The following is a 12,193-nucleotide window of genomic DNA, read 5'->3' as shown; positions in this document are numbered from 1 at the left end:
TGAGGGGAAGAGGAATGTAGAAGTAATCAATCTTTGTTTCTCCCACACCAAAAAAAAATCACATTCGGAAAAACACTAGATTTGTAATCAGAAGTCTTGCATTTCAATCTAGACACTTAACCGTTGACACCAATACAATCATAGGATCATAGATTTAGAACTAGAAGAAAGCTTAAAGGCCATCAAGTCCAATCCCTTTATTTTATGAAAGAGGAAACAAGCACAGTGAGGTAAGGGGTTTGTCCATGATAACACAGCTAGTCAATTGTATTTTTTCTTTCTTTTTTTTTTTTTTTTTTTTTTTTTTTTTTGGTGGGCAATTGGGATTAAGTGACTTACCCAAGGTCACATGGCTAGTTTTTTGTGCATTAAGTGTCTGAGGCTGGATTTGAACTCAGGTCCTCCTGACTCCAGGGCCAGTACTCTATTCACTGCACCACCTAGCCACCCCTTTTTTCTTCCTTTAAAAAAATTATTTGTTTTTAGTTTTCAGCATTCACTTCCACAGGTTTTTAATTTTCTCCTCCTCCCCCTCCCCACTCTCCCCAAGATGGCATGCAACATGATATGGCTCTACACATACATTCTTATTAAACACATTTCTACATTAGTCATGTTACATAGAAGAATTACAAATGGGAGAGACCATGAGAAACAAAAAAACAAAAAAAAATAGGGTGCTTCACTCTACATTCCAACTCCATAGTTCTTTCTCTGGATGTGGATGGCATTTTCCATTGTGATTGCTTTGCAATTGTTTTAGGTCCTTGCATTGCTGAGAAAAGCTGTCTGTCAAAATCAGTCATTGTGTCCTGTGGCTTTTTCTGTGAACAATGTCTTCCTGATTCTGCTCACTTCACTCAACATCAGTTCATATAAGTGTTTCCAGGATTTTCTGAAGTCCACATGTTCATCATTTCTTATAGCACAAAAGTATTCCATTACATTCATGTACCACAACTTGTTCAGTCATTCCCCAATTGATGGGCATTCCCTAAATTTCCAGTTCTTGATCATCACAAAAAGAGCTGCTATAAATATTTTTGTACACAGGGGTCCTTTTCCCATTTTTATTATTTCTTTGGGATACAGATCCAGAAGCAGTAATGCTGGGTCAAAGGGTACATATATTTTATAGCCCTTTGGGCATAATTCCACATTGATTTCCAGAATGGTTGGATCAGCTCACAACTCCACCAACAATGAATCAGTGATCCGACTTTCCCATATCCTTTCCAACATTTTTCATTTTCCTGTTTTGTCATGTTACCCAATCCAATAGGTGTGATGTGGTACCTCAGAGTTGTTTTGATTTGCATCTCTCTAATCAATATTGATTTAGAGCATTTTTTCATATGACTATAGATAGCTTTAATTCCTTCCTCTGAAAACTGCCTGTTTGTATCATTTGATCATTTATCCATTAGGGAATGATTTGTATTCTTGTAAATTTGACTCAGTTCTCTATATATTTTAGAAATGAGTCCTTTATCAGAGACATTATTTGTAAAAAGTCTTTCCCAGTTTTATGCTCCCCTCCTAATCTTGTTTCATTGGCTTTATTTGTGCAAAACCTTTTTCAATTTAATGTAATAAAAATTATCCATTTTGCATTTCATAATGCTCTCTACTCTTGTTTGCTCATAAATTTTTCCATTCTCCATAAATCTGATAGCTAGTAAATTTTTATGATAGGATTTGAACCTAAGTTTTCTTGACTCTAAGTCCTGTGTCCTGTAAACAATTTCATGTTACCTCTTGAGCAAGTTAAAGCTTATGATTCTCAATTTCTTCATCTATAAAATGGGAATAATATCACCTTCCTTCTATATCTCTAAGAGGATTTTTTTAACCAAACCTGTGATTTCATTAGTAAAGGGAATTCCCAGTAAGGAAACTCCCTCTACCAACGCAGATCACTATATGCTCCACAACTTCTAGTCTTTAGAGAGTTGTCTTGAGTGTTGGGAGTTCTAATGTCTTGCCCAGGTCACCCAGCCAGAACGAGTCAGAAGCATGACTTGAACCCACATCTTCCTGGCTCTGAGGCCATAAATTTACCCACTGAATGATGATGCCTTACTGTAGGGAGATTTCACTTGAAACAATGGATGTCCAGGTACTTTATGCATTTTAATACTTCAAAGGACTGGCACTCTCTATGACATGTTTGCTCTTCCCAAAGGTGCAACTCATCACCCAGTCACATCTCCTAACTGCATGAAATTGTCACTGTCTTCCCTGAAATTTTCTACAGAGGATCTACTTACCACAGTAGAAGCCTTATCCTATTTCTTTTAACAAGTTCTGGACACCCCTGCCATACTCAGGTTTTCTTGCTGTAATTTTTTTCTCTCCATCCATGACCAGTCCACTATCTTTTCTGCGAATTTATTTCCTTATCTCTAATATCTCCCCCCTTATCTCTAATAAATACCAACAAAATTCACTCAGCTATTGATCTTAGGGATGCCAGGTCCTTAGCCTCCTACTCACCTGCCTGCTTATATTAACCAGGAGCTGGGACAAGTAGAGAAAAATGTAGGGAAGAGATGATGAAATTAAACTTTGATGACTAATACCTAAACTGAAATCCATTTGCCACCCAACCCCTCTGCCAAATTGAGATGGTCCTGGCCATTTTCTCCTTCACTGCCACCAACCACCTTTTCTGTCCCCTACTAATCTTCACTGCTCCAGAAAAATGAAAGAAGGCTCAGTCAACTGGTGTACTCTGAATTCTTTACCCTGTAGGACCAAATTCCTAGTCACAGCTCCCCCTGCAACTTCCCTGAACACTTGTTAAAAAATAAAATACAATCATTTTCAGTTTTGAAAAAAAAATGGATCTTTTATGCCCTGCAATTTGGAAAGTTCCCCAAATATCATCACATTGTACTAGTCCAGATTTAGTGGTTATATCAAGGGTCCTACCCTTGATTAAATGACTCTCCATAGTTTCAGTTAATTAATAAATTTCATTAGAGGAGTCCTGCACTTTTCTGTACTTAACTAAGGGCTGAGCATAGTACCTTTAATATTCTAGGTATTTAATAAATAGCTGTTAATTTGACTTAATTTAAGATGAAAAGTAACAATCAATCAAACATTTATTAGGTATCTATTATTTGTCAGGTACTGTTCCAAGTACTGAGGGTAGACAAATAAAAGTAAGACAGTTCCTGCCCTCAGGAAACTCATATCCAAAAGAGGGAAAAACATTAATGGAGAAGCAAATACAGAATGCATACCCCCCAAAAAAAAAAAATATATATATATAGCAATAGGGGTAGGAGGAAGTAACAACTGGAGAAACTGCAACTTGTAGGGAATCAGGGTTTCTAAGAATTGGCAGGGAGGAGGGGGAATGTTCTAAGTACAGAATATAAAGGCATAGTGGTAAGAGATGGAATTCCATATATGGTGAAAAACAAGTACATCACTGGGTGGTGCACAATATTTGAGTAGGGGTAACATATAATCAACCTTAAGAGACAGGCTAAATTTAGCTTGTGAAGAGCTGTAACGGGATTATGTTAGGCTGTATGAAAATATTGACCGGTAAAAATTATAGACAGACAGATAGATAGACAGACAGACAGACAACTGGGTGAAAAGGGTTAAAAATAAGAAGCCTACTAATAGGACATCAAATCAGGTGCTCTATTTCATACATAGAGTTTGAACAGAGTGATCTAAAACGTTTCCTGCTACAATCGATAATTACAAAATGATTATCACTTTGCAGTTGATCTCTGCACTAGCATAATTAAGTGGACTCAGCAGTGCTGTGGTGTTCATGAGTCATCATGTACCATTTATTCCTCTTCTACATTATAATATAATCTTAAATATCTTGACACAGTAACACAAAGAGTCCAGAATGATGTCTGAGGAGCCAGATGTTTTGTATTTACACCCAAGATGAGTTGATCACTTCAATTTGGCTGGAAGGAAATATCAAAAATTTTAAATTGCAGATCGTTGGTATATTAGTGTACAACTTTACTCTGTGTAGGGCAACACAGTAGGAAGTCTCCTACTCCTCTCTAAGGGACAACTCCCTAATAATAGCTAGCATTTACATAGCATTTTAAAGTGTGCAAAATACTTTACAAGTGTTATCTCATTTTGGTGGGTGCTATTACCCCCCCTTTTACACATGAGGAAACTGAGACAGAGAGTGGCTAAACAATTTGTCCACAGTCAGTGTCTGAGGTTGGATTTGAACTCATCTTCTTGACTCCAGGTCCAGTTACACTATCCACTGTGCCACCTAACCGCCTTGTTTAGTAAGGTTGGAAGACCCTTGAAGGCAAGAACCAGCTCATATACTTCTTTGTATTCCCATAGCACTAAGCACATGGATACACACACACACACACACACACACACACACACACACACAGTAGGTTTTAAATAAATATGAGTTATGGTGTACCATTGCACCTCCTATTAGACATTTATGTGACACAGTGGATAGAGCACTAAACCTGGAGTCATGAAAACATAAGCTCAAACCTGGCCTTAGAAATTTAATAACTGTGTCATCCTGAGAAGTCACTTAAACTGTTTGTCTTGATTTCCTTATCTGCAAAATGGGAATAATAATAGCACCTATCTTCTACCATTGTTGGAAGGATCAAATGAGATATTTGTAAAAAGCATTTTGCAAGCCTTAAATTGCTACATAAATGCTATTTATCATCATCATCATCATCATCATGTAAATATGTGGCGAAGGAAAAGTCCTTATAGGCCTGATTACTAATTAATAAGGTGAATCAGTATTGTTAATTAGATACCTGAATTAATCAGATTGTTGCCATATTATATCACAATTATTCTATCCTCTGAGTTAACACAAGGTTATAGTTATGGAAGTCAGAAGAGGGGTCAATCACCCCCACAACTTTACCTCTAATAGGCATACTATGGCCTCCTCCTCTCTGCATGTCTAAGAACACTACCCCCTTCATTTAATTTTCATAATTAGTTGACTCAAAATATCTCCTCTTCAAGCAATAGAATGATTTAGGACAGAAGCAGAGAACCTATGGCCTCAAGGCCATATGTGGCCCACATATGTCCTCAAGTGTGGCCCTTTTACTAAATACAAACTTCCTAGAGCAAATCCTTTTATTAAGGGAATACTATAGGCACAATCCAGCCTCTACAGGGGAATTGACTAAATGACCTCTTTTGAAATGTTTCCCTGTCCTATGATTCTCTAATTCCAGATAATCAACAAGAGATTTTCCTAGAATTTTAAGTGTTTTTTTTCTGGTACTTATTATGATATAAAATTTCTTGATAGTTCACACTATGAAAAAAGCATGTTCTTATTTATATTCCTAAATGGAAAAACAATCATTATAACTAATGAGACTTTTCTCAGTATAAGGATAGTTGAAGGGAATAAATGTATATATGTGTGTATACATATATACATGTATGTATAAGAGGGTATATGTGTATGTATATATGTGTACATATATACATAGACAGAGGGTACAGAATTAGCTGAATGAGAAGATATTAATAAAATTAAGAGATGAGAGAGGAATGTATTCGGAGAAGGAGAAAGGGAGAAATAGAATAGGGTAAATTAGCTCATATAAAAGAGGGAAGAGAAAACTGTTACAATGGAGGGGAAGAGCAGGAAGGTGAAAGGGAATGAGTCAGCCTTACTCTCATTGAAATTGGCTTAAGGAGGGAATAACATACACACTCCATTGGGAATTTTACCCTATAGGACAGTAGCGGGGAAGGGGATAAGAGGGAAATGATAGAAGGGAGGGCAGATTGGGGGAAAGGGTATTTAGAAGCAAACAGTTATGAAAAGGGACAGGGTCAAAAGAGAAAATCAAATAAGTAGGAAGTGGAATAGGATAGAGGGAAATATAGTTAGTCTTTCACAATGTAACTACTATGGAAATGTTTTGCATAGCTACACATGTACAATGTATATTGAATTGCTTGTCTTCTCAGTGGGAGTAGGTGAGGAAGGAAGGAGGAAAAGAATCTAGAACTCAAAGTTTTAAAAACAAATGTTAAAAAAAATTGTTTTTTACATGCAACCAGGAAATAAAATATACAGACAATGGGGTATAGACATCCATCTTGCCCTACAAGAAAGTTAGGGGAGGATGGGGTGAGATATAAGAATGAACAGATTGGGAAAAGTGGTATTCAATAGGTTATCTATCTTGGGGTCGGGGTAGGGGAGAAACAGGGAAAAATTTGTAACTTATAACCTTGTGGAAATGAATGTTGAAAACTAAAAATTAATTATTTTTTAAAAGAAAAAAGCAGATTCTCCTGCCAATGAGGTTACCCTGGGAGAAGGAATAAAACACACACACACACACACACACACACACACACACACACACACACACACAGTGAGAGAGAGAGAGAGAGAGAGAGAGAGAGAGAGAGAGAGCAAACACTGCAACTTAGAAAGATTCTTACATTATCCCATTCAAGACAGCTTCCCTCTAATCCTTTCTAATAGAATGGAAGACTATTTATAGCATTGCCATCTATAACCCTACTGTCTTTATGCTTGCCCCTACTGTTACAATTGACTGCCTAAACTTCCCCACCTACCATAAGGTCATAAATAAGAACACTTAGATATATAAACATACTAGGCTGAAATCATATCTAACTCTGATTTCAAGATGCATGAATTTTCTTGTTCCATCACCAGTTGTGTCTCTGAAATATCCAAGATCTGAATGAGAAGTAGAAAACTTAACCAATATCCAAATGTTCTGCATATACATTATGAATACCTAGAAGCACCTGAAAGACTAAATCAAACCTGTACTTCATCTTCTTGTTGGGTATCATGTAAACATGACCTAGGTCTGTGTAGTTAAAGATAATATGATGAATTATCTGTGTTTTTTCTCTCAAAGTGAAGTCTCGGAACTATGCCCAAAAGGCTATAAAAATGTGCATACCCTTTGACCCAGCAATACAACTTCTAGGGCTGTATCCCAAAGAGATCATAGAAGTGGGAAAAGGACCCATATGTACAAAAATATTCATAGCAGCTCTTTTTGTGGTGGCAAAGAACTGGAAATCAAGGGCATGCCCTTCAACTGGGGAATGGCTAGACAAGTTGTGGTATGTGAATGTAATGGAACACTATTGTGCTATAAGAAATGAGGAGCAGACGGACTTCATAAAAACTTGCAGAGACGTATATAAACTGATGCTGAGTGAGGGGAGAGGAACCAGGAGAACATTATACACAATTATAAACACAGTGTATCTGTGATAACTAACTTTGATAGATTGGGCTTTTCCCAGCAATGCAAGGACATAAGACAACTCCAAAAGGTTCATGATGGAAAAGGCTATCCACATCCAGAGAAAGAAGTACGGAGTCTGAATGCAGATTGAAGCAAACTACTTGCTCTCTTTTTTTGTGTTTTGTTTTGTTTCTTCTTTCTTGTTTATTCCATTGGTTGTAATTCTTCTTTACAACTTGACTAATGTTTAATGCGAAGGTATATGTAGAACCTATATCAAATTGCATGCTGCCTTGAGGTTGGGGGAGAATGGGAGAGGTGAGAAGGGAAAGGAAGGGGGAGAAAATTTAGAAATCAAAGACTTGTGGAACTGAATGTTGTAAACTAAAAGTAAATAATTTTTTTAAAGTGTTGTCTCAGAGTTGGGCTTCAATTTTTTTATTGAAAAATTGAAGTTGAGTTTCAATTAAATTTATTAATTCAATCCAATAAACATTTATTAAGCACTGACTATGTGTAAGGCAAGTGATCAGGATGCAAATGAGTTGAGAGACAGCACTTTACCTCAAGGAGCTTGCAATCTAATAGACGAAGTGGATCAAGGACAGCAAGCAAAGAAACTAGAGAGGGTCTCTTCATTTCTTTTTGTTCCCCTTTCCCTCACTCATGACATAAATACCAAGCAGTAATAATAATCCCATTCTCATGTTCAAATTGTTTTTCTCATCTGGTATTCAATTTCTACAACTCTCAGATATGGTAAAGGAAGTAATTTTTTAATGATGATAAATTACATTTATATGAAACCTTACATTTTATAATATGCTTTTCCTCACAGCTCTCATAGAATAAATAAAGCAAATATTATGCAAATGAGGAAACTGAGGCTCAGAGACACTAAATAACTTGACTTATCCATGACTATGCAACTGATCAGAAAAATGACTCAAGTTAGGTCTCCTTACTCCTGGTCTAGAGTCCCTTTCACTATTGTGGGCCCCCTTGGCATCTGATAAATCCTATGGATTCCTCAGCACAATGTTTTTAAATGCCTAAATGCAAAGGAAAGTAATTATATTGAGATTCAGTTATCAATATCTTCAACAACAAAAGAAGTTCATAGACCCCAAGCCAAGAACCCCTGTATTCCGAGTTTTTGAAAGCAGGTATTCTTAAATGCACTGTATGGGTAAGGAAATGGAGGTGCAGAGCATTTAAGTGATCTCAAGTTCATTCAAGTAATGGCAAAACTATAATACCATGATATGCCCCTTTTCGGTGCCAATATTACATGGAAGTTCACAAAATTTATTATCTCTTGAGAGCAGTGATAATTGCTTGTTGGTAGTGTTTTTCTCCTTTGCATCCCCAGTTCAAATATTGCTGTGGCCTAAGGGATAGAAAATGTGTGTCGTAGTAAGCCCTGGGTTCAAGCCTATTGTTGATATGTGCTAGTTTTGTGGCCCTGGGAAAGTCACTAAGTTTTTCAGTATCTTAAGCAACTCTCTAAGATTAAAAGATGCAGAGAAGTTGTGGATCTACTTAGGTAAAGGGAATTTACTCAACAGGTATTTCTTATGTCATTGAATTCACTGGAAGAGCAGAAAATGCCCAAGACACATTTTACATATGTTTTTTTCTTAATAAACACATTGAATCGAAAAGTCTGCAACTAAAGATGTATATAAGGGGCTATGCAAAGGTAACAGCCTTCTTTTGTAAATGTTTGGATAAGATACTCCAAATTTCATTTTAGACTACAGGTTCTTGGCTCTATCTCACTCTAAAGAGGTTAAACATTTGTATTTTGCATGGGACCTTTGGAACTCCAAGGCTGCCCCTCAATAAAAATATAGGGTAAAAGGTAAGAAAGGGTGGATTGGTAAGTAATGATTGAGAGTAATCTGAATCCTATGGGAGTCAAAGAGAATCAGAGAAAGATTTGAAAGTGGTAAAGGTCATGATCATAATGGAAAAGGAGGAAGATACTCTGTGAAATATGCATCACAGTGAAGTTTAATTAAAGAACTATTTTGTTTATGCTAAGTAAATCTTTATTGGACAATAACCTTTTGACTTCATAAAGCTCTGTCAAGCTTAGAAGGAGCAAGGAGGGAATATGGAAAGAATTAAGCTCATTAGTGGAACAGGTGGGTATGTGGATGGCTGAATAAGCAGGTCACTCTGGGACTGGTATAAAGCAAATGTATTTTCTTTAAACTCCTGCTAAGTTTTTCCTTTTAGGCAAATACAAGTGTGGATTTTAAGTCATTTATGTCATTTGTGATCATTTAAAGCATCATTTCAGAATTTATTAAAATTCTGAGACAGATGCTGGTGTGCTCCTTTTGTAGTATGAAGTTCATGTAGAGATTATAAAATAAACATTTAAATCATTTCTATACTTTATTTCCATTCCTTGTGATAAAACTGCACCTCAAGGAACTGAGTTTGATCCTGTCTGATTAGCAGCATGTTTTAAGGAGACACATCCTGACTTGCAGTGCTTGTCAGTGCCACAAAGGATGTCCCTTGCAAAGTCTATGATTCCCTAGAGAAGTCCAGGTTGTCCCAAAATGTCCTATTTACAGATAATGTTGAACCAAATGAAATGAGAACACAGTACAAAACTCTTAATGAAACCCATATTCATTAGAAAGAAATTAGTCTAACCATCCACAATTGGAAAACAAAATGGTCATATTCCCTAGATCAGTGATTCTCCAAGAATCACACAATCACCCTTAGGGATCTTAGCAAGTCTTTCAGGGGGTCTATGAAATCAAAACTATATTCATAATAATAAAAAGATATTTTAATTTCTAGAATTATACATATCAATAGATATAATTAAAATGAATTTTGAAAGTTGTTTGGTGGGTGCTCAATAATTTTTAAGGTGTAAAGTGACCAAAACGTTTGAGAACCACTGCTGTAGATATGCAGTTGCATAAGCAACATCAAAGAATTTTAGATTTAGAAAGAACCTCATTTTCAAACTAGTCCAACCTATTCTGATAAAGAATGTTCATTGCAGTATACTCATCAAGTTATCAGTCAGCCAGCCTCTCCTTGAAGATCTCTCACGAGGAGGTAGCTACCAAATCTTGTGGCATACCCACCTCTTCACAACCATGACAGCCAAACCCTAGATTACTCTTCAAGGTAGCACTGTCCCTAAACTACAATGCCTTGAACTAAAGAAAATTTTCCAGAAGTGGTCTGTAAGGTCAGAGCAAAACAGGACGGTCACCCTGATGAGGAATGGCCCCCAATAGGTTCAGCAGGAACTCTGATCTTATCTAAGACCAGAACATGTGATTCAGTCTGGAAAGAATTCAGCTCAGCCTTACTTGAAGTTGAAAAAATTTATTTTATGCTTTACAGCAGGCAAGGATCCTTAGGGGACCTGCAAGTGAAAGGGGGCACAGGCTTTTACTTTTAAAAGGCAGGGCTGCCATTGTCAGGGTTGACTGGATGGATGTAAGGGACTTCAGGGCATAGATAAAAGTTAGGGCTGACTGAGAGGAACTTGTGACTTCAGTGCATAGATAAAAGTTTGAGGAGTTTAACTTGGGGATGAGATTTGGGCCAGACAGGAGGAGACATGAGGAGATTAAGTAAGGACAAAGGGGTCACAAGTTGTTGCCTAGGCAGAGTGCAGATAGGGGGAAGGGGCAGAGTTTGAGGCTGGGAAAGGGATTTTACAGACTAGTTTTACAAATTGCTATTACAATTTTACAATACAAATTGCAGTTACAATTGTACAAACTAGTTTTACAAATTGATGTTACAGACTGATGCTGCCAATCAGTTTTACAAATTGCTGTTACAGATATAGATCCCAAGCACCCCATCAACCCCAGCATTCCTGGAAGTTCTCCCTCTCTTAAAGCAGATGAAAATCACAATTAGCTTGTTTGGTTGCTATATTACACTGATGACTTATATGGAGCTTGTGATCTACTAACAATAAGTGATTTTTTTCCCCAGAACTGCTGTCTCACCATCCCTTTTCCATGGAGAATTTGTAAAGTTATTTTTTAAAACACATTTGTGAGACTTTACATTTATTTATCTGTATTAAACTTTATTAAGATTTATAGTGAGCTAACCTTCCCAACTTTGAATCATCTGAAAACATGATAAGTATATAATTTATGTTTTTCAACAATTTGTTGATAAAATGTTAAACAACATAAGAAAAAAAAGATTCCTGTTGCTCCCCACTGGAAATTTACTGATGATTTAGCATTGAACCACTAATGCTTTTTTTTTTAGTCTAGTCAAATAACCAATTCCAGTTCTGATGGGGTGCTTGAGTGCCTGTACTTGAACCCCAGTTTGTAAAATCACATCCAGTTCCAAAATCACATTTCTCCTTAGCCTCAAAACACTGTCTCAGGCACTTTCTCTCTAGCTCAATGGCAGCATGCCTTAGCAAAATATTTATCTCTCTTCCTGTTACAGTGGCCAGCTGCTCCTATAGAATTTAGTAGTTTGACCCAGCTGTGTACTGGCTGAAGCAGCTGTGTACTGGGTCACACCTATTGTATATATCCTAGATTCAGTCATATGTATACTCCCTAGCTCATTATATACATTCTGAGTCCCTTGTTAGCTTGGGATATACTAAACTCCCAACATCCAACTTGTCAAACATGACATTGATGGGTGGCAGCTTGGTCAACCCTGACTGCTAGCTGACTTAGTGATATTTCAAGCCTAAAACCATGCCTCCAAGCAGAGCCCCAGCGAATTCTGGGCAATGTGCCTGCAAGGTACCGTGTTTCCCCCGATAATAAGACCTATCCCGAAAATAAGCCCTCCCCTTACTGTGTAAGATTCCTCTAAAATAAGCCCTCCCCCGAAAATAAGCCCTATTGAGATTGCTACTGTAGTGAAGGTGATCCCCTGCACTACACACT

At 37.0% G+C, this 12,193-nt stretch overlaps 1 long non-coding RNA gene across 1 annotated transcript in view; it reads left to right on the top strand.

Annotated features, from left to right (window-relative positions):
* Positions 1-271: 271 nt before the first annotated feature.
* Positions 272-12,193, top strand: part of LOC138148959 (uncharacterized) — an 80,463-nt gene continuing 68,541 nt past the window's right edge. Inside the window, exon 1 of the long non-coding RNA XR_011165213.1 lies at positions 272-312. This is a non-coding gene — a long non-coding RNA (uncharacterized lncRNA). The remainder of the gene's footprint in view (positions 313-12,193) is intronic.

Source organism: Petaurus breviceps, unplaced genomic scaffold (genome assembly GCF_028583685.1).
Source record: "Petaurus breviceps papuanus isolate PSGF00001 unplaced genomic scaffold, PetGlider_PUasm1.0 90842, whole genome shotgun sequence".
In the NCBI taxonomy this organism is placed as follows: domain Eukaryota; kingdom Metazoa; phylum Chordata; class Mammalia; order Diprotodontia; family Petauridae; genus Petaurus; species Petaurus breviceps.
Note: the sequence above shows the minus strand (reverse complement) of the source record. Positions and strands in the feature narration are given on the sequence as shown.